This window comes from Ceratotherium simum, chromosome 21 (assembly GCF_057802395.1).
Source record: "Ceratotherium simum simum isolate JZ-2026a chromosome 21, ASM5780239v1, whole genome shotgun sequence".
Taxonomy (NCBI): domain Eukaryota; kingdom Metazoa; phylum Chordata; class Mammalia; order Perissodactyla; family Rhinocerotidae; genus Ceratotherium; species Ceratotherium simum.
In genome coordinates, this window is record NC_141920.1 from 29,719,984 (window position 1) to 29,745,340 (window position 25,357).

A 25,357-nucleotide genomic window follows, 5' to 3' on the forward strand; every position below is an offset into this window, starting at 1 on the left:
GAAGTGATGGGAGGTTAGGGAGACTCCAGTTTTCATATTAGAACCTGTAGAAATATTTGACTCTTAAACCGTGTGAGTATGTAACTCTGATAAATGGAGAAACTAATTTTAGATTATTAGATTTATGTTATCAGAGTTACACATAAAGAGAATCTTCATACTATTAGCATTAATAAGAGAGTTTTATAAGCTTGCTGGATGGAAATTGATGTTCAAAACTCAATTATAATCCTATACAATAGTCAAAAACCACGGAAAACAATAATAATAATTTTAAAGATTCCATAAATCAGAAAGCATTAAAGATAGCTCTAATTAGGGATGCATAAGATCATTATAGGGGGAAAAAACCTGCAAAATTGTAAATTGCAAGTCATAAAAGAAAACCTAAATAAATAGAGGTATATCATGTCCATGAATGGGAAAACTCAATAGTGGAAATCTGTTAGTTTACCTGAATTAATATATAAATTCAACGCACTCAAATAATAATTCTAAAAGAGTTTTTCATAAAACTCAACAAAGTGATTCAAAAATGCATTTGGACCAAGAAGAGCCACAACAGTTTTGATCAACCAGAAGAGGTGGGAAGCTTTGCCCCAAAGAGGTATGAAAACTTATGTTAAAGCAATTCTAATTAACAGCGTGTCGTTTTGACAGGGAGATAGCCACGAAGCGCAATGGAACAAAGACCTCATGAAAAGAACCACAGATTTATGGAAACTTGATATATGGCACAGGTGGCAGTGCAGATCAGTCAATGCTGGATAGTTTATCATTGTGGAAGAAAAAAATAAGATCTCTACCACCTATAACACACAGACACACGCTCACACACTCACACACACACACACAGCAGAAAAATCTCACTAGATCAAAGGCATAAATGGAAAGAGCAAAACTTGATCAAAAATTGCAAACTTTTTTTGCAACAAAAACTCCCAAATGATGCCAACACTGCTGCTTTGCAGACCACGTTAGAGGACCAAGAGGAAATCTCCTATATGTGCCCAAAGAAACAAAGGTAAGAATGTTTGTTGCAAAGTTGTCTTAACAGAACTTTAGATAAACCCTCAATATCCATCATGAGAAGAATTGGTAGATTGTGGCATATTCTCACAATAGAAACCTATAGAGCAGTGGAAAAGTAATAAAGTGGAGCTACATGTATCAACCTGAATAATCCCACAAACTGTGTTAAGCATAAAAATTGACATAAAGTTCCAGAATACTGCATATAGTATAACAGCAATTATATAACATTTAAAACATGCAATAATATTACATATTGCTTGAAGGTTTATACATATGTTGTTAAAGTATAAAATCCTGCTTGAGAATGATAAACACCAAACTCAGGGCAGTATTTTTAAAAGGAACAGAAGGAGCCAGCCCGGTGGCATAGTGGCTAAGTTCGTGCACTCCCTATCGGTGGCCCGGGGTTTGCCTGTTGGAATCCTAAGCGCAGACCAACACACGGCTTATCAAAGCCAGGCTGTGGTGGCATCCCATATACAGTAGAGGAAAATGGGCACAGATGTTAGCCCAGGGCCAGTATTCCTCAGCAAAAAGAGGAAGATTGGCAACACATGTTAGCTCAGGGCTAATCCTCCTCACCAAAAAAAACGAGGAACAAAAAAACATAATAGCAAAATGTTAATATTTTACAAAGGTAGGATGGTAGGTCCATGGATATTTTTTATATTATTCTTTATATATTTCAGAATAGAAAAATGCTTCTTCAACTTAGTGATTTCAAGATACATATGTGTTAAAAGGAAATCATACTTCGAAATCTCTGGATAAAAGTACAAACTGCTCTGAAAATCAAGGGTTGTTCATGATCAGGGGCAGGATGGAGATGTATTCTCTTGACGTGCTTGATTCTCTTTGGGTGGAGGCAGGGCCAGCTTGAAGCTCAATGCATGGGGCCAGACACCCCGAGCCCCCATGACCAAAGTCCATCCCTGACTCCGCTGCAAATATCAGAGAAGGAGCATCAGGAGGGTGTGTGGAGGGAGCATGTCCATGGTGGAGGTGGGGATCGTAGAGTCAAGGGCAGGGCTCTTGGGTAACCTCCAGGTCCTTGCGGCAGCTTCTCCCCCCTTGAGCCCCTTGGGGAGGACAGGAGGCAATGCATCACAGGGCATGCAGGAGCTGTAGGGAGAAACAGGCATTCATTCACTCATTCATTCATTCATGTATTAATTCCACAAATATTTATCGAGCACCTACTATGTTGCAGACACTCTGATTGGCCTGCGTTCATGGCGCAGATCAGAAATGAAGACCCTATCATTACACCCCAACACCTCTTTCTGACTTCTGAACTCTCTCCCACACCCACATTCATCTTTGCCACTAGTAGCACCCCAACGCCCTCAGATAGGCTTTAGTGGTTGATTTTAATAATACTTTCCTTATTAATTCTGAAGATATATCGTATGAAAACATCTTATGGGGGGACTCCAGAGTTTGGGTCTCAAAATTTTGACCTTCATCCCACCTCCATAACTTGGACCCCCACCTCCACTGTCCCAATGAACTTCATTTAAAAACCTTCAAACTCCAGGGAACTACACAATGCGTGAGAGTTGGAAACCTCTGAGAATTCCAAGAGACAGTTGGAGAAAATAAGAGTGTTCACTACCTTTTCTTGAGGCTGGATCATCACTTTGTGGGTGTGCTCTGGACTCCTCTTGCCAGCCCATGACGGTGTCCCTGACCTCCCTCCCTAAGGACTATGGCCTGCCCCCAACTCTCCTGTTGCAGATTCTGCCACCTGTGAATGTAGGTGATATGAAACTCATCACAAGTGTCACCTTGAGGCCCAGGAGGATAGCCACAAAGATAAGGGCAGGTGTCTCTGGACCTAAATACCAATGGGCAGAAGGAGACACCAAATTGGGCCCCGTGAGTTTAAGTACCTCACTTTAGTCAGGAGACAGAGGTGAACCAGCTGCTCACAGGAGTACAGGTGAGCTTACTTTGGCTGCCAATGGGCTTGTGTCTGGTATAGGCTGCTCCAGACAGTGTGACGTTGGCCCTGATTGGAGGCTGTGCTTCATGCTGCACCTTAGAAGTGAGCACCTGCTCAGACACCTGCACCAACTCATTCATCAACTGCAATCTTTCCAGAGTGTAGGTCCCATGGCCATTCTGCTTAGACGCGAGTTTCTCAGCTCCCTTGAACATTTGGCATTTCGCCAGCCAAGTGAAATGCCCACTCTGTGGATGGAATTTCTGCATGTGGTGGGTAAAGGCCACCAAGTCCAAGGAGTGTGAAGCCTGGGACACTGTCACTCCACAAATAATGTAACTTCCATCCCATCAGAAAGCACCAGTTTCTACGTTTTCACCCAGATCTACATATCCCGCTGGGTGAACATTTTTCTTATTTCTGCTGGACAGCAAAAAAAGGGCATGGAGAAATTGAGTGGTGAGTGGGATCATCCCCTGAGAATTCTCACAGCAGATAGATGAAGGCCAGCTCTCTCAGGGAGAGAAAGAAAGTAGGTCACAGCCCCTGTTGTGAAGATGTGTTGTTTCACCAGCCCGGTGTCCTGCCCACCGTTTCACTGGTAGTGACATGGACTATAAAACACGCAGGCACAGAGGCTCACATTCCTGTGGGGAGCTGTCCTTGCCCACCTCACATGGTAGTGGAGAGCTGTCAGTCCACACTCTGCTTACCCCTGTCACCCAGGCCTGGCCAATCCTAATCCTCCCTTCTCCCCTCCCTGTCTCGAATCTCCTCTGAGCCAGTCATTCATGCTCCCAAGCTGATCCAGCTGGACCAAGAAAAGCAGTGCTCTCCTCTGGGTCTGAACTGCTAGCGGGCCACTCCCCCTAGTGGAGAAAGTCATCTGAGGACACAAAGGGTGAGCTGGAGGGAAGAGGAGAAAGAGGATTAGGATGGGGGGAAGGGAAGGAGGAGAAAGTGGAGGAGGAGGAGGAGGAGAGAAAAAAGAGGCAGAGAACGAGGAGAGAGTGGAGCACACTGGGTACTAGAGAGAAGGAGAATCCTGCACCTGCACCCACCCTGTTCCCAGCTGAGTCAAGAATTCTGGTCTCTCTTTAGAATTGACTTCCAGGAACTTCCAGCTAGACAGGTCTTGATTCATAGCCGTCCTAGAAGGAACTTGGGCTCCAAAAGCAGTCCTTACTCTCTGCTATTTCCTGCAGTCAAGTGTTAAGGTGGAGATCTTTCAACCTGAAGAGTGCATGGAATTGGGGAAGGGAGGACCCGCTCCTACTTCTTGGTGGGGGTGTGGGGGAGGGAGGGAGGAGTGGAATTTAGGGGGGAATGCCTGTGAGTTTTATCTCCAGCCTAAGGTGTCCTCCCTTCCTTCCCCTTCATCCAGTGCTGCCCTGAGTCCCTGACCTACTGCTGTCTACACCCCAGGCAGAAGGCCCCGGTTTCCACCCTGACCCTCCCAGCCGTGCTGCCCAGAGGGTCTGGGTGAGAGGCCACACTCACCTTTCCCCAGCCTGATGCCTGAGAAGGGTGATGTTGGCCTGGACTGGGTGCAGCTCATCCTGTACCACCCAGAAGGCAAACTGGCTCCCGTCCAGCATGGCCTCTGCCCGACACGTGTGCTCCAGGGAGCAGATCCCATCTGGTTTCACGTGACCTGGGGGGACTCCACGGTCTGGATCTTGTGCCTGTTCTCCATCCAAGTGAGGTGCAGGGACGAGGGATAGAAGTGGCTCGAGTGGCGAGTGTGATTCACTTTCTGACCCACATGGAAGGGTGTCCCTGAGGGCCTGGTGATCTTCAGGGTGGGGACAACTAGACAGAGGGACAGAAAGAAACTGCTGAAGAAATTACCCCTGCCAGCCTGCCCCTAAGTTTCCCTCTCCCAGGAACCAGCCACAAGATCTTTCACAATCTCCTTAGTCACCTTTTCTTGAAAGAAAGAACTTTTTCTTCTATGCTCCGTGTAAGGCAAATAGAGCTAAATGTTATTAGTATGGGTACATGTACTTGGGTCTCTGGTATTTTATTTTCTGTGGTTTCAAATATTTCATAGCATGAAATATAATTTAAGAATTGCTAAAATATGATGCCCATGTGGACAGGGACTTAATTTTAGTCATTGCTGTATCCCTAGCACCTAGAACAGTGCCTGACACACAGTAGATATTCATGTATGATGAATAAATAATAAATATTTAAAATCGAAAACTAATACCAATGATATTAATAGAAGAAAGATGCTTGGAATGGAAGATTGGGCCCAGATAATAATAATAATAAGATGAAACATTCATAAACAACTCCCTGTGTGCCAGGTGGTATTCTAGGTGCTTCACAAAGATTAACTCATTTAATCCTCATGTGAAATCTATGAGGTAGGTCTTAATTTTATTCTCATTCTAAGAGGAAACTGAGGCACAGAGAGGTTAAGTAGCTTACCCAAGATCACACGAGTTGTGAAGTGGGACGGCCAGGATTGAACCAGGTGGTCGGCTCTGGAACCTGTGCCCGCCCCGCTGTCCTACGAGATTAGCCACGGCATGAGGAACTCTGGTCTCCCATTTGTGAGATGGGGCTTCAGGTGAAAGACTTTGAAAGCCAATGCTGCCAGGGAAACAATGCCCCACACCCAACCACACTGCCCGCTCACCATGGAGCACTTGAGAGAGGCTCTGCCAGGACTGCGTGGGTGACTTCACAGGTGACCTCCAAGGAAACATATTGTCAGGCCAGTGTCACCCAGACCTTGCTGGGGCCGTGATGGAGTAATTGCCTTTGTTGTCAGCCACCAGGTGCTGAACTGAGGCTGATGCTCATCTCTGTCCTTCATCCAGGCAACATTGAAATCCCAGGAGCTGAAGGGGCCAGCAGTGTTGTTGAAAGGCACTGAATGTCCAGGGGTTGTCCTCTGAGACGTGCCCGTCGGAGAGATAAAGGACTGCCCAGCTACGAAAGAGGACATGTGACTGCACAGAGTGGGACACATCCAACACCAGTAGCCTGTAAGAGATGCCCATGGTGGGTCAGACCCTGCAGACTTACTGTGTGCCATGTCTGGCTCCAGCGTCGGGGAGTGTATGAACAGATGATAACAAGCAAATGAGCAAATAAATCATTACGACTGGATCTCAATGACTTCAGGGAAACCCAAAGAGTGTAGAGATGGAAAATACTGGGGGAACTTATTCTAGATGGGTGGTGGAAGATGGATTCCTGGAGGAGGTGACATTTTGAGCTGAAACTGAGGAATGGATAGGAGCCAGCCATGGGAAGGTGCAGGGGAAGAACCTTCTATAAAGGGGGAACAGCAGATGAGAAGCATCTCAGATACGAGGAGCTTGGTGGACTTGGAAACTGAGAGGTCTCTAGGACTCCAGCATCGTGGGCAAAGAGGTCCAGATCGAGAAGAGCATTGTGGGACATGCTGACAATCTTGACTCTACTTTGGGTGTGATGGGAAGCAATCGGAGACTTTAAACAGAGGGGCAAGGGAGTCTCATTGACATGTTTTAGGAAACAACTGGGGTTGCCTTGTGGAGAGTGGAGAGGAGGGTGGCAGGATAGGAGCAGGGAGACCAGCGGGAAGGCTGGCGCAGACCACCAGGTGTGAGGTGATGGTGCCTGGACTAGGGTGGTGAGACATGGAGGGACCCTAGAGACATTTGGAAGATACAGCCAACAGGACTTGGTGATGGACTGAATGTGGGATGAGGGACAGAATGAATTATGGGTAAATAATTCTTAGGTTCTTCTCTTGAGCATATGGGTGGATGTTGCTTCTAGTTTTCGAGATGGGGAAAACTGGAGACACTTGGGATGGGAGAGCTGTGGTGAGGAATCAAGGTTTCCATTTTGCATGTAAGTGTGAAGTCAAGAATCACTGCAGGCCCAGATGTTTGTCCTTCCTAATCAGGTCCTTCCCATCAACACCTCATCAGGCCTCCATCCTCTTGCTTGCTCACCTCCAGTGACGAGGAGCTCTCCACATGAGGCAGCTTCCTCCATCCTCACAAAGCTGGGACTAGGACAAAGCACTTCTGATGCTCACCTAGGATCAGTCTCCTGGAGTCATCCCAAGACAACTGCAGCACTAGACTCTTCCCTTCCCCTGAGGACAGAGGTCAGACAGCAGGGACCTCTCCAAGTCTTCACTGCATCTCCTGAGCACCTGATCTGAGCGAGTATGGGAGTTGAGTGCTGGAGACACAGAGATGTGTCAGATGTGACCCGTGCCCTCAAGGAGCATCTGGTCAGATGTGTGGGGAAATGAACCAGCATTGACAACACAGGGTGATAGGCGATGAGGGCAGCTCTGGAGGCCATGGAAGCATGTCCTCTTAGCACAGAGCTCTGGTACCTTCTGCAGCATGCTCTCCTCTCCTCTGATAATCATCACCCCACCCACACAGCACCCTGTGATTTATAAAACACTTTCAGGTTTAGGTGCTCATTTTCATCTGCGTCTCAACCGTGGGAGTCTGGTATTATTGTCCCCACTTTCCAGAAGAAGAAAGAGAGACTCAGAGGGGTTTAGGGACTTGCACAAGGTCACACAGTGACCTGTCAGTGGCTAAGAAGGGATGTTAAGCAGGTCTACCTGACTTAGGGTCATCACTCAGCGGTTCCTCTCTCCCTCTGTCTTCCCACTCTCATGCTCTTTCTGACCTAGTTTCGGTAGCCACCCAGACCAGAGCTGATGTCAGGGAGACTGGGTAGAAGCCCAGGAGGGCCACGTGCACCAACCCCCCGTTGAGGCTCTACGTGAGCCCAGGAGCACTGCCTGGTCTGCTGACAGCCTGGGGAGGGTCATGTGCTTCCTGGCCATTCATCCACCCCCAGGCCTGGAGCAGTGGTTGGAGCCACAGTGAGAGAAGTGGTCACTGTGGCCCAGGCTTCCTTCTATACCCCAAAACTTCAGGCCTGATGTCTCTAGCCTGGGATGCGTCTGCTGCCTTTGGGCTGGGTGCTGACTGTTTCTGACGCCCCACAAGCCAGAGTGGCGAGTGGCTGGGATCCATCTACAGCTTCAAGCAACAGAGCTCCCTCTGATGTGGTGAGCCTCCTTCACGATGAACAGATGTGATGCAGAGCCTGCTCTGGCCCAGGCCCAAGGAGGGCTTCTGAGACCACAGAGGGGATGGGATGTGGTCCAGGAAGGGTTGGTGAAGTGGGCCTGGGCATATACGACCAAATAAAACAAAGACAGAGCATAGACTTGGAAACCCAGCCCCTGCCCCACCACTTTACTAGGCTTGCAGAGCGTCGGCCAGGGCTTCTCCTGTTGCCCAGAACTGTCTACCAGGCTCTGAGTTAGGGGAAGATGAAGGTTAAACGCAGCAGCCATTGCCCTGGCCTCTCTGCTTGGTCCCTCTCCATCCCCTTACTCTGCTCGATTTGGCTTCCCCAATGGCCAGAGCTGACACACACCTCTTTGTTTTATCTGTTTCCCCATGAAAAATGATTGGCCGTGAGGATCGCTGTCTTTCGCCCATTGCTGTAACCAGCACCCAGCACTGTCTGGGCACAGAGTAGGTACTGCGTCACAATGAATGAAGCTTTGGGGCCAGGTGTGTTCTCAGGGGGGATAAAAAGCAGCAAAGTGTGGCCTGTGCCCCCAGCCACCCCACCTCCCCCCTGCTCTGTACACTCAGCTAACTGTGGGGGGACTTGTCAGCCTGGGGGAGACTGCTATGGAATCTCTCCCCTCACAACCCTCACTGCTGCCTCAGCCAAGCAAGACACCCCGAGAAGATAAATCCTAGAGATCGGGGTGCCTGCAGGAGGAGGAGGCCGGCCTCTCACCCCCAGGTGTCTTCTGAGGAAGACAGTGGTCTTGCTGCCCCGAGCACTAGAGAAAGGAACTGAAGAGAGAGGGCAGGGCAGAGGGATGGGGTGGAAGGGGAGCAGCCTGAACTTCCCCCGTGCAGAGTGGAAGGGGGCGAGGTCCTCGGAGAGCTCAGAGCATCCTGTCGACAGCCCATCAAGATGGCAGCATGGACTCCAGGGGGGGCAGGTGTGGAGCTGTATCAGATCATGCACAAGAGAGCTGTGCAGCAGGCAGCCCTACAACACACACAGCACATGCACACACGCATGCACACACATGCACACACACACATGGCCCGCCGAAGGATCCACACCTGCGACCCAATTCAGGGAAGGGAGGGGGAACAGAAGAACGCTTCGCCTCCACCCCTTCCAGATCCCTCAGCAGAGACTTGGGGGCAGCGCTGGCTGTGGTGAGGGAAGGAGGGTGTGGTGTCGACTCTGCACTGGACGTGATGTTGACATTGGGAACCAGCCTGGCTTGGGCTGGGCTTTAAACAGGGTCTGACACAGAATAGCTTTTTCAGAAAAGTTTGATAAAATAATTCATCCATGGTTCCATTCTGCAAGCGTCCAGAAACGTGGGCTCTGCCTAAGAGACCAGAGAGAGGCAGGAAGGAGAAATTTGACAGAGCCGAGGTGAAAGCAGTGCTCACAGACCAATGAAACCAGCTCAGGTTGGCCCCCTGCAAAGTGCAGACAGTTCATGAAGCGGTCACACCAGCCACCAGACCTTGTCAAGCCCAAGCCTCAGTTTCCTCATCTGTCACAAGAGGCTAGTGACATCTACCGTGACTGGGTCTTGTGCATATGAAGTCTAAAGTCCTGAGCATAAAACAGGAGCCAAATAAATGTGAATTTCCATCCTAAGAAATGTGACGTGCCCCCCATACCCTTCACGCTGCTGCCATGTGTTAACTCCTCCCACACCCTTCTGCTCTTAGCTCAGCTCTGTCCATAGAAATACAGTGTGAGCCACGGAGGGAGTTTTAGATTTTCTAGTGTCCACACTGAAAAAGTAAAAAGAAAGAGGTGAAATTAATTTGAACTAATATATTTTCTTTTACCCAATATCTGAAATCATATCATCAACATATAAACAATATAAAAAATATTGTGCTATTTCACATTATTTTTTCCTTTAATGTTTGAAATTTTCAAAAAAGTGAAATGTACTCCTACCAAAACAATAAAGTTGTGTTTAACAAAAACTATATATCTATGTTACACTGCTTCAGTTATTAAATTTAAATTCAATTAATGAAGATTATATACAATTAAAAATCTAGTTCCTCCGTGGCACCAGCCACATTTCCAGTGCTCAATAACCATGTGTGGCCAGTGGCTGCCGTATTGGACAGCAAGGTCTTGGGTGAAAGTTCCTCCCTCAGGAAAGCCTTCCCCACCCTGACGCCCCCAGGGGTTCAGGTACTTCTCTTCCATAGCAGTTATCAAGGCTGTATTTAATTTTTAATTTGCAATTACTGTTATGTGACACTTACTGATGGGGATACGTTCTGAGAAATGTGTCATTGGCTATTTCATCATTGTGTGAACATCCTGGAGTGTCCTTACACAGACCTAGATGTTATAGCCTACTACACACCTGGGCTATGGTACAGCCTATTGGTCCTAGGCTACACACATGCAGAGCATGTTACTGTACTGAATACTGTAGGCAATTGTAACACAATGGTAAGTATTTGTGTATCTAAACATAGAAAAGGTACACTAAAAATACAGTATAAAAGGTAAAATATGGTATACCCATATAAGGCACTTGCCACAAATGGAGCCTGCAGGATGGAAGTTGCTCTGGGTGATTCAGTGAGTGAGTGGTAAGTGAAGGTAAAGGCCTAGGACATTACTGTTCACGACTGTAGACTCTATAAACACTGTACACTAGGCTACACTAAATTTATAAAAAATATTTTCTTTAGGGCCGGCCCCGTGGCTTAGCGGTTAAGTGCACAAGCTCCACTATTGGCGGCCCGGGTTCAGACCCCAGGCATGCACTGACACACCGCTTCTCCGGCCATGCTGAGGTCGTGTCCCACATACAGCAACTAGAAGGATGTGCATCTATGACATACAACTATCTACTGGGGCTTTGGGGACAAAAAAAGGAGGAGGATTGGCAATAGATGTTAGCTCAGAGTTGGTCTTCCTCAGCAAAAAGAGGAAGATTAGCATGGATGTTAGCTCGGGGCTCATCTTCCTCACGCAAAAAAATAATATATATATATATATATATATTTCCTTATTCAGTAATTAACCTTATCTTACTGTAACTTTTTTACTTTATAAACTTTTTAAATTTTTTAACTTTTTTACTCTTTCGTATCAACACTTGGCTTAAAACACAAACACATTGTACAGCTGTATAAAAATATTTTCTTTCTTTATATCCTTATTCTGTAAGCTTTTCTCTATTTTTAAAAAATTTTATTGTTTTTTACTTTTTAAACTTTTTTATTAAAACTAAGACACAACCACACACATTAGCCTAGGCCTACACAATCAGGATCATCAATGTCACTATCTCCTAGCTCCACCTCTTGTCCCACTGGAAGACCTTCAGGGGCAACAACATGCATGGAGCTGTCATCTCCTGTGATAACAATGCCTTCTTCTGGAACACCTCCTGAAGGACCTGCCTGAGGCTCTCCTTGAGGAGGTGTCACTCTTTCCAGAAGTATGTCTGTGGTGGTTTGCTTGGTTTGTTTCTTTTTTCATCATAGATTTGCTTGTAAGCAGATAACGCACCATGAACATTCCTTTCTGTCAATGAAAAGCTTTTGGCGTTGGGGTCCATGGTTTCAAACTTTTTAAGGAGCTTGTTGAGGTCTGCAAAAGCTTCTGGTAAACTCTTCATTGTGAATTTTCTTGGGGCTTCTTCTTTTTCTTCTTCTGCAGTTTCCTTTTCTCTTGCTTCTTCTTCAGCTGTACATTCCTGTTCCAGTTCCAACAACTCCTCATTAGTCCATTCTTCAGGAACCACCTCTAGGAGCTCCTCAGTGTCATCCTCATCCACACTCTGATTAAAGTTATTTGCCATCTCGACTACAGCCTTGTTGATTTTTGCAACCTCCTCATCTTGGGGAAATCCTTTGAAGTCATGGACTAACCTCATGAGTGTCATCTTCCAGATGCCATTCATACACTCCTCAGTGACATCACCCCAAGCCCAAGCAAGATTCTTGATGTAGTCATAAATGTTGTATTCCTTCCAGAATTGAATCACTGTCTTCCTCAGTTGCAGTAATAGCCTGGGCAAAGGTCCTTCTCAAGTAGTAGGCCTTAAAAGCTGCTATAACTCCTTGATCCATTGGTTGGATCAAAGAGGTGGTGTTTGGAGGGAGAAACACCACTTTGACATTGGGATGAAGAGCACCAATACAAGGAAGTTGCCCAGGAGCATTGTCAACAATAAGCAAAATCTTGAAAGGTATGTTATTCTCCAAACAGTACTTCTCCATTTCAACGATAGCAATCCAGGAGGGCATCTTGGAAGAGGAGCTGGGTCATCCATGACTTCTTATTGCTCCTGTAGTACAGATACACTGGCAGTGTGTGTTTACTGATATGCTTGAAGGCCCTGGGGTTGTCACTGTGCCAGATCACAGACAGTTTCAATTTGTAACGGCAACATTGCCCCCAAGAAAGACTGGTATCCTGTCCTTAAAAACTTTGAACCCTGACATTGACTTGACCTCCTCATGGATGAAAGTCCTTTTGGTCATCCCTTCCCAAAATAGGGAAGTTTCATCCATATAGAATATTTGCTCTAGAAAGTAATTTTCCTCCACAATCAGCTCATCTGGAGTTTCCAAAAATTCTTCAGCTGCCTTCACATCAGCACTCGCAGACTCACCACTCACTCACATTATGTCATGAATAATGATTCTTGAGTCATTTAAACCACCCAGAGCTAGCAGTAAATTCAACATTATAGTCAGGTCCAGCTTTTGCTTTCAACATCACAGAATTTTTTCTTTGTCTGTGGTTGTCACTGTGCTGAGAGAGATACGCTTCTGTGACTGGTCTTCAATCCATGTCACTAGTAGTTTCTCCATGTCTGATATAGACCGTTCACGAATTGTTGTTAGTCTCACTGCCTTCAATGAAGCAGATCCTTTAACAGCTTCCATCACTTTGTTCTTGTTTTTGAAGATCGTAGCTAGGGTGGAATGGGACGTGCTTGACTGGTGAGCAATAATTATCACTGATTTTCCACTTTGTAGTCCTTAATCCCTTTTAATTTTGTTTCCAGGTCAGTCATCAATGTGGCCTCTTACTGGCAACAGAGGCAGTGGATTTTGTAATCTTAGGGGACATAATGAACAAGACAACATGAGATTAAATCAAGCACAAGAGAAAATGATGCAATCAAGAGACGCAGTAAACAGGAGATGTGTGAGGCTGCTGGCAGTGTTATATGGCACATTCTTTTACAGTAAACTTTTTTTATAAGTAGAAAAGTACACTCTAAAATAACGACACAAACTACAATGTAGTAAATACATAAACAAGTAACATAGTCATTTATTACTGTTATCAAGCATCATTTACTGTACATAATTTTATGTGATTTACTTTTATAAGACTGGCAGAGTAGTAGGTTTGTTTACACCAGCATCACTACAAACACGTGAGTTATGTGTTGCACTACGGTGTTACTATGACAATGATGGCACTAGTCAATAGGAACTTTTCAGCTCCATTAAAATCTTATGGGACGACCATCATATATGTCAACCATCATTGAAGGAAATATTGTTATACAGTGCATGACTGTGTCTGCAATATGACTCTTCCCCTCATTAGACTCTAAGCACTGTGAGGGCAGGGATGAAGCTCTCATTTACTACTGTAAGTAAGTGCCGGGAGCGTAGTAAGTGCTCAATGAATGTTTGTTGAATGGATGGATAGATAGATGGATGGATGGATAGATGGATGGATGGAAGGATGGATGGATGGATGGATGGATGGATAAATAAACAAGAGAGGGTACATGTGCTATGGGGGTAAGGCAAAGGAGCCAACACTACCAATGAGAAAGCAGAGAAGACTTGGAGGTAGTGATTTTACTCTCAAGGCCTTCACATCTGCCCTTGGGCTTCAGTCCCCCCATCTGCAGGGAAGGAGGAGAGTGACCACACCAGGGTGGGGCTACAGGGGCTGGGTAGCCACGGGCTGCCTGCTGTGTGAGGCTGGATGGCTTGGGGAGAAGTGGGGAGATTGGAGTCCTTCTGGGGTGGTCTGAGGTGGGCCAAGGTGCCCACAGGCTCCCTCAGGCTGGGCCCCGTGCACACTGGGGGAGGCTCATCTCCTCTGGGTGGAGCCAAGCCATTCTTCTATCTGATTCCAGCGCCAGCAGGAAATGGATCTCACCCAGTCTATAAGCTCCAGCTCCTACGGGGTCTGGGGCCCCAAGAGCACTCTTCATGAGTCTGGGCCCCAGCCCTGGCCTCACGGGCTGAAGGAACAGAGAGGGACAGAGAGGCCTTAGCTCTTCAAAAAAGAGACATCAATTGTCCCTAAAATCCAAGCTTTGCTGCAGGGACCCATTATATTTCACCCTCACCCCATCGTCTTAGACAGGCTTACCCCAGCTTAGACAGGCCACTTCTGTCACTCTGCTGCTCCCCAAACAAAGACCTGTCTCTCCCCAAGACGACAACCCAACTCCTGGAGGGCAGGGAGCCTTTCCTGCCCACTTGCTCCATGTCTGAGTCCTCGGGGCCAAGCACAGCGCCTGACACAGAGTAGAATCTGAACAGCTTTGCTGAATGAACTCATTTCATTATCAGTTTCTTCACTCCTACAACAGCTCTTGATAGACCATCAGTTATATGCCCGGCACCATTCAAGGCACTGAGCAACTGAGCAGTGAGCAAGACTGATTTCAACCCTCGAGGAAGCTACATTCTAGAGGGAAGACTGAAAATAAAGGAACAAATGTGCAATGTCATTTCAAGGAGGGTTGACTGTATGAAGGAAAATAAAGGAGGCAGGGGAGAGAGAGTGCGGGGGTGTGTTTGGGACAGGGTGCATAGGAAGACCTCTGGGGGAAGGGCTACGTGAGCTGAGCCCTGAATGAATGAAGGAGCCACGGGGAGATCTGGGGGAAGAGCTCCAGAGAAGGAAGGCGGCACGCAGGGTAGGCGTGAGCTGGGGCGTCTGAGCACCTGCAAGGTCACTGTGTGGGAGCAGAGGGGAGGGAGACAGACAATCATGGGAGAAACCACAGGGCCTGGTCTTGTAGGCCGTGGTAAAGAGGTTGAATTGTACTCTGTGTGCAACGCATCGGTGGGCTGAGAGCAGAGGTGTGGCAGGATAAATTTATAAATTAGTAACTCACTCTGGTGGCTGTGGGGGAGTAGGTGGGAGGGTCAGGGAGGAAGCTGGGGGAGGATAGGAAACCTGAGGCCCCTGCAGGTGTGGACAGCTGGACACGGGTGTCTGGAGCTTGTGGGGAGAGAGATGGGTGGTGGGGAGGGGGAATAGACATTTGAAAATTGTCATCATGTGAATGGTTTCTAAAGACACCGCATAGGATGAGACCAACTCCAGAAGAAACGGAGAGGAAACAGAGCGAGGGTCCAGGGCTGTGATCTGGCTCTGCCACCAATTTGCAGGGTGACCTTGGGCCATCTCTCTGGGCCTCAGGTTCTACAAGTGGACATGGAAGGTTTGGGCCAGAAGGTCTCTAAGGACCCTCTTCCCCAAATAATCATGGGCTTGGTTTCCTCTCCTGCACTCGGGGGTCCTAGGCCTCAATCACACACGGCCGCTGAGCCTGCCTCCCAGGCACAGGGCCAGGGTCAGCATAATGGGTATCTGACCCTGCAGCTGCCCGGGGCCCACACTCGTAGGAGCTCGTGCTTGATTTAATGCTCTGCTCTCACTTTATTGAAACACTTCCTGATTTTTGAATAAGAGCTCTGCCTTCTCAGTTTGCACCAGGTTCTGCTAATTATGTGGTCTGTGCTGCCTCCTGCCCTTGCCTTTCTCAGGTGAGGAGAGGCAAACTACTCCAGAGGGAGCAGGTCTGATGTTGGGGGTAGGAGCCACCTCAGGTTGCTGTGTGGCAGGACCCAGGACCCTGCAGGGCCCCTCTGTGCCATCCATGTCTCTGACATCACCAGCAGCACCCTCCCACCACCCTTCAGACTCTGATACCCCACGCAGTCCCAACACATCTCTGTACAGGAGCTGAAGACTCAGCCACTACGGATGGACTGGCCCCAGTGACCCCCACAAACACAACAATGGGAGATGGTGGGTGGAGATCAAGGCCTTAACCTCAAAGACTGGTTTTGATGATGGGCTTTTAGGCACAATGCACTTAGGTGGGGCTCATGGGTGGGGGCAGGGGAAGAAAGTGACCCCAGCGAGAGGAAGTGACCTGCTCCAGAAGATGCAGCCACAGAGACCAGCGAGCCAGACGGCACCAACAGGGAAGTTACCGCAGGCTCGTTTTGACTTCAGAGAAAGGACTTTCAAACAATTCCTGCTGTCCCACAATGAAACTCTCACCTTCTGAGGGGCACTTCCCTTTCCAGGGGTGTGCACGTACAGGCTCAGGTCAGGGACACTTGAGGAAGGCGCAGGCTGAGCAGCTGGACTGGAGAAGTGTTTTTCAAACCAGAGGCCACAACGCAATCGTGGTCACAATGAATTTAGTGGACTTAAAGCCGCGCCTGTTAAAATTGGAAAAGAGAGGAAAGAAGAGAAGAGAAGAGATGAGAAGAGAAGAGAAGAGAAGAGAAGAGAAGAGAAGAGAAGAGAAGAGAAGAGAAGAGAAGAGAAAGAAAAGAGGAGACGAGAAGAGGAATTAAATATCCTAGTTTATCCCACACAGTAAGGGAAAGTACTGTTTCTTGAAACTTTCAGCGTGTGTGTGTGTGTGTGTGTGTGTGTGTATTTGTGTGTTTGCACTGGATGGGAACATAAAGTGCATTACTAACTGTGGGTGATAGTCAAGTGATTGAAATCCTCGGGAAGTTGGTCTCTAAGATCCTTTCAACTTTGCAGTTACGTGATGCCAGGTTCTTAGATTATATGTATGAAATTGTGAGACCAGGATTCTAAGATTCAGTTATTTCTTTTTCATTCATTTACTTCACATTTATTTAATACCTCTTCTCAGCCAGGTTGGGTGCTAGGGGCAGAGAGATCATCAGAATCAGTTCCTGCCCTCGAGTCAGTGATGGAGACAGACACTGAAACAGACAATTACAGCACAGTGGGGTAAGGGCTTCACAGCCCTGGGCTAGGATTGGTGCATATTTCACCCCACCCTGTGAGGGAGGTGCTGTTCTCAGCAGCATTCTGCAGATGAGAAAATAATCACCCTTAAATGATCACACACAGGGTTAGTCAATGTTCCCCAGGGAAACCATGATTTGAACCCGAGACCACGTGAGCACAGAGCAGTATTTTTAACCACTATACCATTGTGTGAAGGGCAGGGGTTGGGGGTGTGGAGGCTCAAGGAGGAAGCGACTCACTGGGGCACTGGGGTTGGGTGAGGAAGAGGTCAGGGGAAGTGTCACCGCAGAAAGGACCCTTGAGCTGTATCTTAAAGGAAGAGTAGGAGTTTGATGGCTTCCTTTCCTTAAGTGACAGCCCAGAAGCCATGCTGAAAGTAGGAGAGAGTATGGGATTTACAGCAGGCAGATCTGGCTTGATCATTAGCTCTAGCTCTTCCTGGCTATGTGAGCCTGGACAAGTTGCCTAACATCTCTGGGCTGCCATTTCTTCATGTATTAAATGGCAGTTATCATGAAATTAGAGATCACGGGTGTAATGCATCTAGCACTAGCACAGTGCCTGGCAAATAGTAGGAGCTTCATGCTAATTACAACTCATTGATGAGGTTGCCCTGTGTTTGAATCCCAGCTCTGCCACTTACCATCTGGGTAACCTTGGGCAAGTTGCTAACCTCTCTGTGCCTCAGTTTCCTCATCTTTATCATGGAATAATAATAGTACCTACCACATAAGGTTATGAAAATAAAATAAATCAATACCTGTGAAGTGCTCAGAAGAGTTTCAGGCCCAAATCAGGTGCACGACAGAGATTGGCCACTTTTGATACTTCTGTGTGCTACACGCTATGATAAGAGCTTTATACTTTTATTCATTAACTAGTTCAACAAATTATCATGGAGGTTTGCCACATTCCAGGCAATGTTCAAGGCGCATCAGGGGATCTCAATTCGTTTAGGACACGGCAGGAACCCTGAGTGTGACACCGAGTTTGTTTTCTAGGGGGAGAGGCAGTGGGGACAGGATGGGGGTGGGGTGACATAGGTGGTGAGAAATGAGGCTGGAGAGGTGGAACGGGCCAGACAATGAAAAACGCTTTATGTGATGTCATCCTGTAATCTGGGGAGAGCCATGGAGAGTTTCAATCTGGTGAAGTTTTATTCTTAGAATTCCTGACTCCCCAGTTGAAAACTGAGTCTATGTGTCAAAGTCTTTGTGATTTCAAGAAGATTATAGTCCTTTGACTTCATGACCCTTAATGTCTCTCACTGGCTGTAGTTAGACGCTATGAAAATGGCCACAACAGGGCCTTCTGTTTTCAACTCTGACAAGAAAGAGCTCGAAGCTCATTACTCCCGTCCTTATGACAAGAAAAAGACAGAAAATAGTAAGTGTTGGAGAGGATGTGGAGAAAAGGGAACTCTCATACACTGCTGGTGGGAGTGCAAACTGCTGCAGCCACTATGGAAAACAGTATGGAGATTCCTCAAAACATTAAGAATAGAACTACCATACGATCCAGCTCTTCCACTGCTGGGTATTTATCCAAATAACGCGAAAACACGAATGTGTAAAGATATATGCACCCCTCTATTCACCGCAGCGTTATTCACAATAGCCAAGACTTGGAAGCAACCTAAGTGCCCATCAAGGGACGAATGGATAAAGAAGATGGGGTATATATACACAATGGAATACTACCCAGCCATAAAATAAGATGAAATATGGTCATTTGTGACAGCATGGATGGACGTTGAGGGTAATATGCTGAGTGAAATAAGTCAGAGGGGCAAAGTCAAATATCGTATGATCTCACTCATAAATAGAAAATAAAAACAACAACAAACAAACACGTAGAGACAGTTATTGGATTGGCGGTTACCAGAGGGGAAGGGATGAGGGGGTGAGTGAAAGAGATGATTAGGCACATGTGTATGGTGATGGATTGTAATTAGTCTTTGGGTGGTGAACATGATGTAATCTACAAAGAAATCAAAACATGATGTACACTCGTAATTTATATAACATTATACACCGTGTTACCACAATTTAAAAAAAAAGATAAAGAAAGAGAATCTGAACAGACCAATCACAAGTAAACAGATTGAAATAGTCATAAAAAACCTCCCCAAAAACAAAAGTCCAGGACCCAGACGGGTTCTCTGGTGAATTCTCCCAAACATTCAAAGATTTAATGCCTATCCTTCTCAAACTCTTCAAAAAAATTGAGAGGACAAGACACTTCCTAAGTCATTATACGAGGCCAACATCACCCTGATACCAAAACCAGACGAGGACAACACAAAAAAAGAAAATTGCAGGCAAATATCACTGCTGACATAGATGCAAAAATCCTCAACAAAGTATTAGCAAATTGAATACAATAGTACATTATAAGTATCATACACCACGACCAAATGAGATTTATTCCAGGGATGCAGCAATGGTTCTACAGCCACAAATCAATCAATGTGATAGAGCACATTAAGAAACAAAGAATAAAAATCACATGAGCATCTCAATAGATGCAGAGAAGGTATTTGATAAGATCCAACATCAATTTATGATAAAAACTCTCAATAAAATGGGTATAGAAGGAAAATATCTCAACGTAATAAAGGCCATATATAACAAATCCATAGCCAATATCATAGTGAATGGTGAAAAGCTGAAAACTATTTCTCTAAGAACAGGAACAATGCAATGATGCCCACTCTCACCTCTCTTATTCAACATAGTATTGGAAGTCCTAGCCAGAGCGATTAGGCAAGAAAAGGGTATCCGTATGGGAAAAGAAGAAGTAAAACTGTCACTATTTGCAAATGACATGATTCTGTATATAGAAAACCCTTAAGAATTCATCAAAAAGCTATTAGAAATAATTAACAAATACAGTAAACTTGCAGGGTACAAACTCAACATACAAAAATCAGTTGCATTTCTGTACAATAATCACGAAGGAAGAGAGAGAGAAATCAAGAATACAATCTCATTGACAACTGCAACAAAGAGAATAATATACCTAGGAATAAATTTAACCAAGGAAGTGAAACACTATACCCTGAAAACTATAAGACATTTTTGAAATATATTGAAGAAGACCTAAAGAAATGGAGATATTCTGTGCTCATAGATTGGAAGAATAAACGTAGTTAAAATGTCCATACTAACTAAAGCAATTGACAGATTCAATGTGATCCCAATCAGAATCCCAATGACATTTTTCATGGAAATAGAACAAAGAATCTTAAAATGTATATAGAGGAACAAAAGACCCTGAATAGACAAAGCTGAGAAGAAAGAACACAGCTGGAGATATTGCACTCCCTGATTTCAAAATATATTACAAAGCTATAGTAATCAAAACAGCATGGTACTGGCACAAAAACAGACACACAGATCAATGGAACAGAACTGATAGCCCAGAAATAACCCCACACATCTAAGGACAGCTGATTTTCAACAAAGGAGCCCAGAACATACAATGGAGAATGGAAAGTCTCTTCAATAAATGGTGTTGGGAAAACTAGACAGCCACATGCAAAAGAAGGAAACTAGACCATTATCTAACTCCATACCCCAAAATTAAGTCCAAATGGATTAAAGACTTGAATGTGAGACCTGAAACTATAAAACTCCTGGAAGAAAACATAGGCAGTATGCCCTTGATATTGGTCTTAGCAGTATCTTTTTGAATATCATATCTCCTCAGGCAAGGGAAACAAAAGAAAAAATTTTAAAAAGGGACTACCTCAAACTAAAAAGCTTCTGTACGGCAAAGGATACCATCAACAAAATGAAAAGACAACCCACCAACTGGGAGAAAATATTTCCAAATCATATCTCCGATACAGGGTTAATATCCAAAATATGTAAAGAACTCATACAACTCAACAACAAAACAACAAACAAGCTGATCAAAAAATGGTCAGAAGATATGAACACTTTCCCGAAGAAGACATACAGATGGCCAACAGGGACAACGAAAAGATGTTCAACATCACTAATTATTAGGGAAATGCAAATCAAATTTACAATGAGATATCACCACACCCATCAGAATGGCTATTATTAAAAAGACAGGAAATAACAAGTGTTGGAGAGGATGTGGAGAAAAAGGAACCCTCACACACTGCTGGTGGGAATCAAATTGGTGCAGCCACTATGGAAAAAAGTTCAGTGATTTCTCAAGAAGTGGAAAATAGAAATACCGTTTGACCCAACTATTCTACTTCTGGGTATTTATCCAAAGAATATGAAAACAGTAATTTGAAAAGATATATGCACCCTTATGTTCATTGCAGCATTAGTCACAGTTGCCAGCCAAGATTTGGAAGCAACCTAAGTGCCCATCAATGGATGAATGAATAGAGAAGAGGGATAGATACACACACACACACACACACACACACACACACACACACACACAATGGAATACTACTCAGCCATAAAAAAGATGAAATTGTCCCATTTGCAACAACGTGGATGAAACTTGAGGGTATTATGCTGAGTGAAATAAGTCAGACAGAGAAAAACAATTACCGTATGACTTCACTCATATGTGTAAAGATAAACTAACAAACAAACACGTAGAAATGGAGAACGCATTGGTGGTTACCAGAGGGGAAGGCGGTGGGGGGAGGGCGAAAGGGGTAAAGGAGCACATTGTATGGTGGCCGATGGAAAGTACACTCTTGGTGGTGAACGTGATACAGTGTATACAGAAGTCAAAATATAATTATGTCCACCTGAAATTTATATAATGTTATTAACAATGTAACCTCAATAAAATAAATTCAATAGAAAAAAGAAAATCTCCTGGTTATTTAGCAAGCCTGAGCCCCAAAAGGAACTGTGCTACCTTCAGAAAACAACTGAGTACTCACCAAGACGATGCCTCGAGCCCAAGGACAGAGGCTTGAACTGGGAGGACAAAGGTCCTCCCCAGAGAGGACAAAGCCTCTTCAGATCCTGAATAAAGTCTGAGAGCTCAAAACACAAGGAGAGCAGAGCTCAGAATCTGAGAGGACACTCATCAAATTGAAAGCAGGGAGCAACTGTCAGAAGCGAGGAGCACAAGGGGCTCGGTGGGGGTACCTCACTTGATTCTTGGGGTCACAGTCTCTACAGGGTCTCCTCCTTTGGATCTCAGTTTTCTGACACCATATATTTCAGCTTGAAAATAAATTCGCTTGTTAATTTGTCCTCAAAATGAGTTTATTTGAATAGACAAAAGAATTGCAATTTTGGATGTGCATGCCGTGGAGAATCATAGACAAATCCAGAAAATAAAGGAGGGGAGCTGGTTTTATAGAGAAAAATGCAGAACAGGGAGGGGCTGTTTTAAAGTCTGTTGTAGGAAAGTAACAGTTCGGGGTGGCAATGGCTTATCTGTGGCTGAGCTGTGGAGTTTCTCATTGGCTGGGCTGTTGCTGGGTGGGAGAGAAATCTTCCAGCAGAAGTAAAGTAGGGGCCCGCCTGGTTGTGTAGGGGTTAAGTTCACCCGCTCTGCTTTGGGGGCCCGGGGTTCGCAGGTTCAGGTGCTGGGCAGGGCCCATCGCACCACTTGTCAAGCCATGCTGTGGGGACATCCCATATAAAATAGGGGAAGAAGGGCACAGAAGTTAGCCCAGGGCCAATCTTTCCCAGCAAAAAGAGGAGGATTCACAAGGGATGTTAGCTGAGGGCTGGTCTTCCTCACACAAAGCAAAAAGAAGAAGAAGAAGTAAAGTAGTTTTACTTCCTGTGCAAAGTACAAAGGTAAGTCTCTTACTGTTTGGAGTAATCCACAATGTATGATAGGACATGAGAGCTCCCCCTACGGGCCTTCCCTACGCCAATTTATTTGAGTTTCTTTTATTAATTTCCACACTTTTCTTCCCTCCTCCCTCCTTCTCTCCAATCCTTCCTTCTTTCCTTCATCCCTTCCTTCCTTCCCCCTTTCCTTCCTTCCTCCCTTCCTTCCTTCCTTCCTTTCTTCCTTCCTTCCTTCCTTCCATCCTTCTTTCCTTCCCTACTTCGTCTCTCTTTCTCCCTCTCTCTGTCCTACAACTTCCAGGACTATGTTGAATAGGGGTTGAGAATGGACATCCTTGCCTTGTTCCTTGTCTTAGGGAGAAAACCTCCAGTCTTTCACCATTAATTATAATGATACCTGTAGGTTTTCCTGTAGATTTTATTAATCAAATTTAGTAAGTTCCCCACTGTTTTTAATTTTCTGCGAGTTTTCATCATGAATGGGTGTTGGATTTTGTCAAATGCTTTTTCTGCATCAATTGATATATCACGCAATTGTTCTTCTTTAACCTGTGGATGCGATAGATTACAGTGATTGATTTTCAGAATCAGCTTTGCACGCCTGGAATAAATATGACTTAGTCATGGTATATAGCTTTACACTTTGTTAAATTCTATTTGCCCATATTCTGTTGAAGATTTTTGTGTCTAAGTTCGTAAGACATATTGGTCTGTAGTTTTGTTTTGTTTTTGGTAGAGTCTGTATCTGGTTTTGCTATCAAGGTATTAATGGCTTCATAAAATGAGTAGAGAGGTGGCCCCTGTTCTTCTATTTTCTGGAACAGATTGTATAAAATTGGTGTTAATTCTTCTTTAAATGTTTGCTAAAATTCTCCAGTGGGCCAGGATGTCTCATATATTTTATTTTCTCCTCAAACATCCAAGCCTTCCTCCTCCTTCCTCCTAATCAGATAATGGTCTTCCTTCCTCTTTCATCTGGTCTGACACCCTCAAGCCATCTGCTGTGGCAATTGGGACTCACAGCCTCTGCCAATACACCATGGCCTTGGGGAGTGAGCTCCCCATGGCTGCTCAGCTCTTCACCGTGTAGAGGCAGAACCGTGCAGTTCTGTGGGGAGCCTGCAGGGCTCAGCTTCCACCACTGACCCAGAGAGACCTCCAGTGACCACTTCTGGCCAGTGTTCAATGAGCACTCAAACCTCCGCAAATTTTAACAGTGATTATCTCTGGAAGGAGGCATTGTGGATTCTTCTCTTGGTTTACAATTTCATGTTCTTCAACATGTTTTTCTCCACTGAGCAGGTAGCATCTGTGTGGTGGTAATAAGTTTAAAAGACAGATCCTCAGTTCCCAGGGGCTGGGGGATGAGAGCTGTGATGTGTGCAGTGCTCAGCCGTGTGACCATGGGGGTGAGTCCATTACCTGCACAAAGGTTCTGGAACAGACACGACCACTGGGAGATTTTGTGAGCTGGGGGCCATCCCAGTCTAGTTATCTAAATTCCACCTGTTCTGGAATAGGGACAGAGAAAACATTCCCAAAAGAAATTCTGGAGGAATCAGTGGGGAGAACACAGTAAACAGGCAGAGGGAGTCCTCACCACACACACCTGAGGTCCCACTCACCTGTGAGTCCAAGCAGCAGAGGTAGCAACAGGGATGGCAGAGGTGGGTAGGGGGAGGAGGTGGGGACAGGCGTCCTGGTGACCCTGGTGACCCAAGCAGACCCTTGGCCTGCTCTGTTTAATCTGGTCCAGAAGAGGCCAATGACTCTGTACTCTAAGGACAGAGGACAGTTCCTGCCTCCATGATGTCAGAGGATGGGGACTGCGATAAGAGGAAAGGCCGTGGCACTGTGACACATTTTTTGTGATCATAAATTGGAGAGACAAGGTTGCTACAGGCTCAGAAGTTGCTGCTGGAAATGTCCTGGGTTCCAAGGTGGAGGGAAACAACTTCTGCAGATTTGTGCTTCTTCTCAAGCCTCATTCCATCTGAGGTTCTCCCCACCCCCATAGTCCTTGCCTATCTAGGAGCCCTGGAGACATGGTCTGAGCCAGGGGCTTCTGGAACCTCATGATGGGCAGATGTGGTCCAGCTTCTGCATGAGCCCAACATCTGACCTCACTGAGCTGCAAAGCTGCAGGGAGGAGGCTGGATCTCTATGGCCTCACCTTCTTGGAAATAGAGTTGAACTTGACAAGAGACCCCTTACCCCACTGCAGAGGTGTCAGAGGTAAAATTGAGTCCTGACGCAACGTCTGCTGTGAGCTCTTGGGTTTGCTATGGATGCCTGCATACAATATAGGAAGCTGCCTCCTTCTCCTTCCCGCAGAGGAATTGTGTTTGACTGGGAGAGAGGTTAGAGTTTTGGAGATGGTGATGTTTTGTGCTTTAGAAGATAGAAGGGGCTTCCAGGGAAGGTGGGCCTGGGAGAACACTCTCCAAGAGGGAAAGCAACGCACCTGGAAATACACCTGGTTAGGTGAGGACTGCCTTTCCTGTCTGTGCTGGGTCTG

At 45.8% G+C, this 25,357-nt stretch overlaps 1 pseudogene; it reads right to left on the reverse strand.

Annotated features, from left to right (window-relative positions):
- Positions 1-3,849: 3,849 nt before the first annotated feature.
- Positions 3,850-24,916, reverse strand: LOC147914257 (signal-regulatory protein gamma-like; annotated as a pseudogene).
- Between the last annotated feature and the right edge of the window lie 441 nt (positions 24,917-25,357).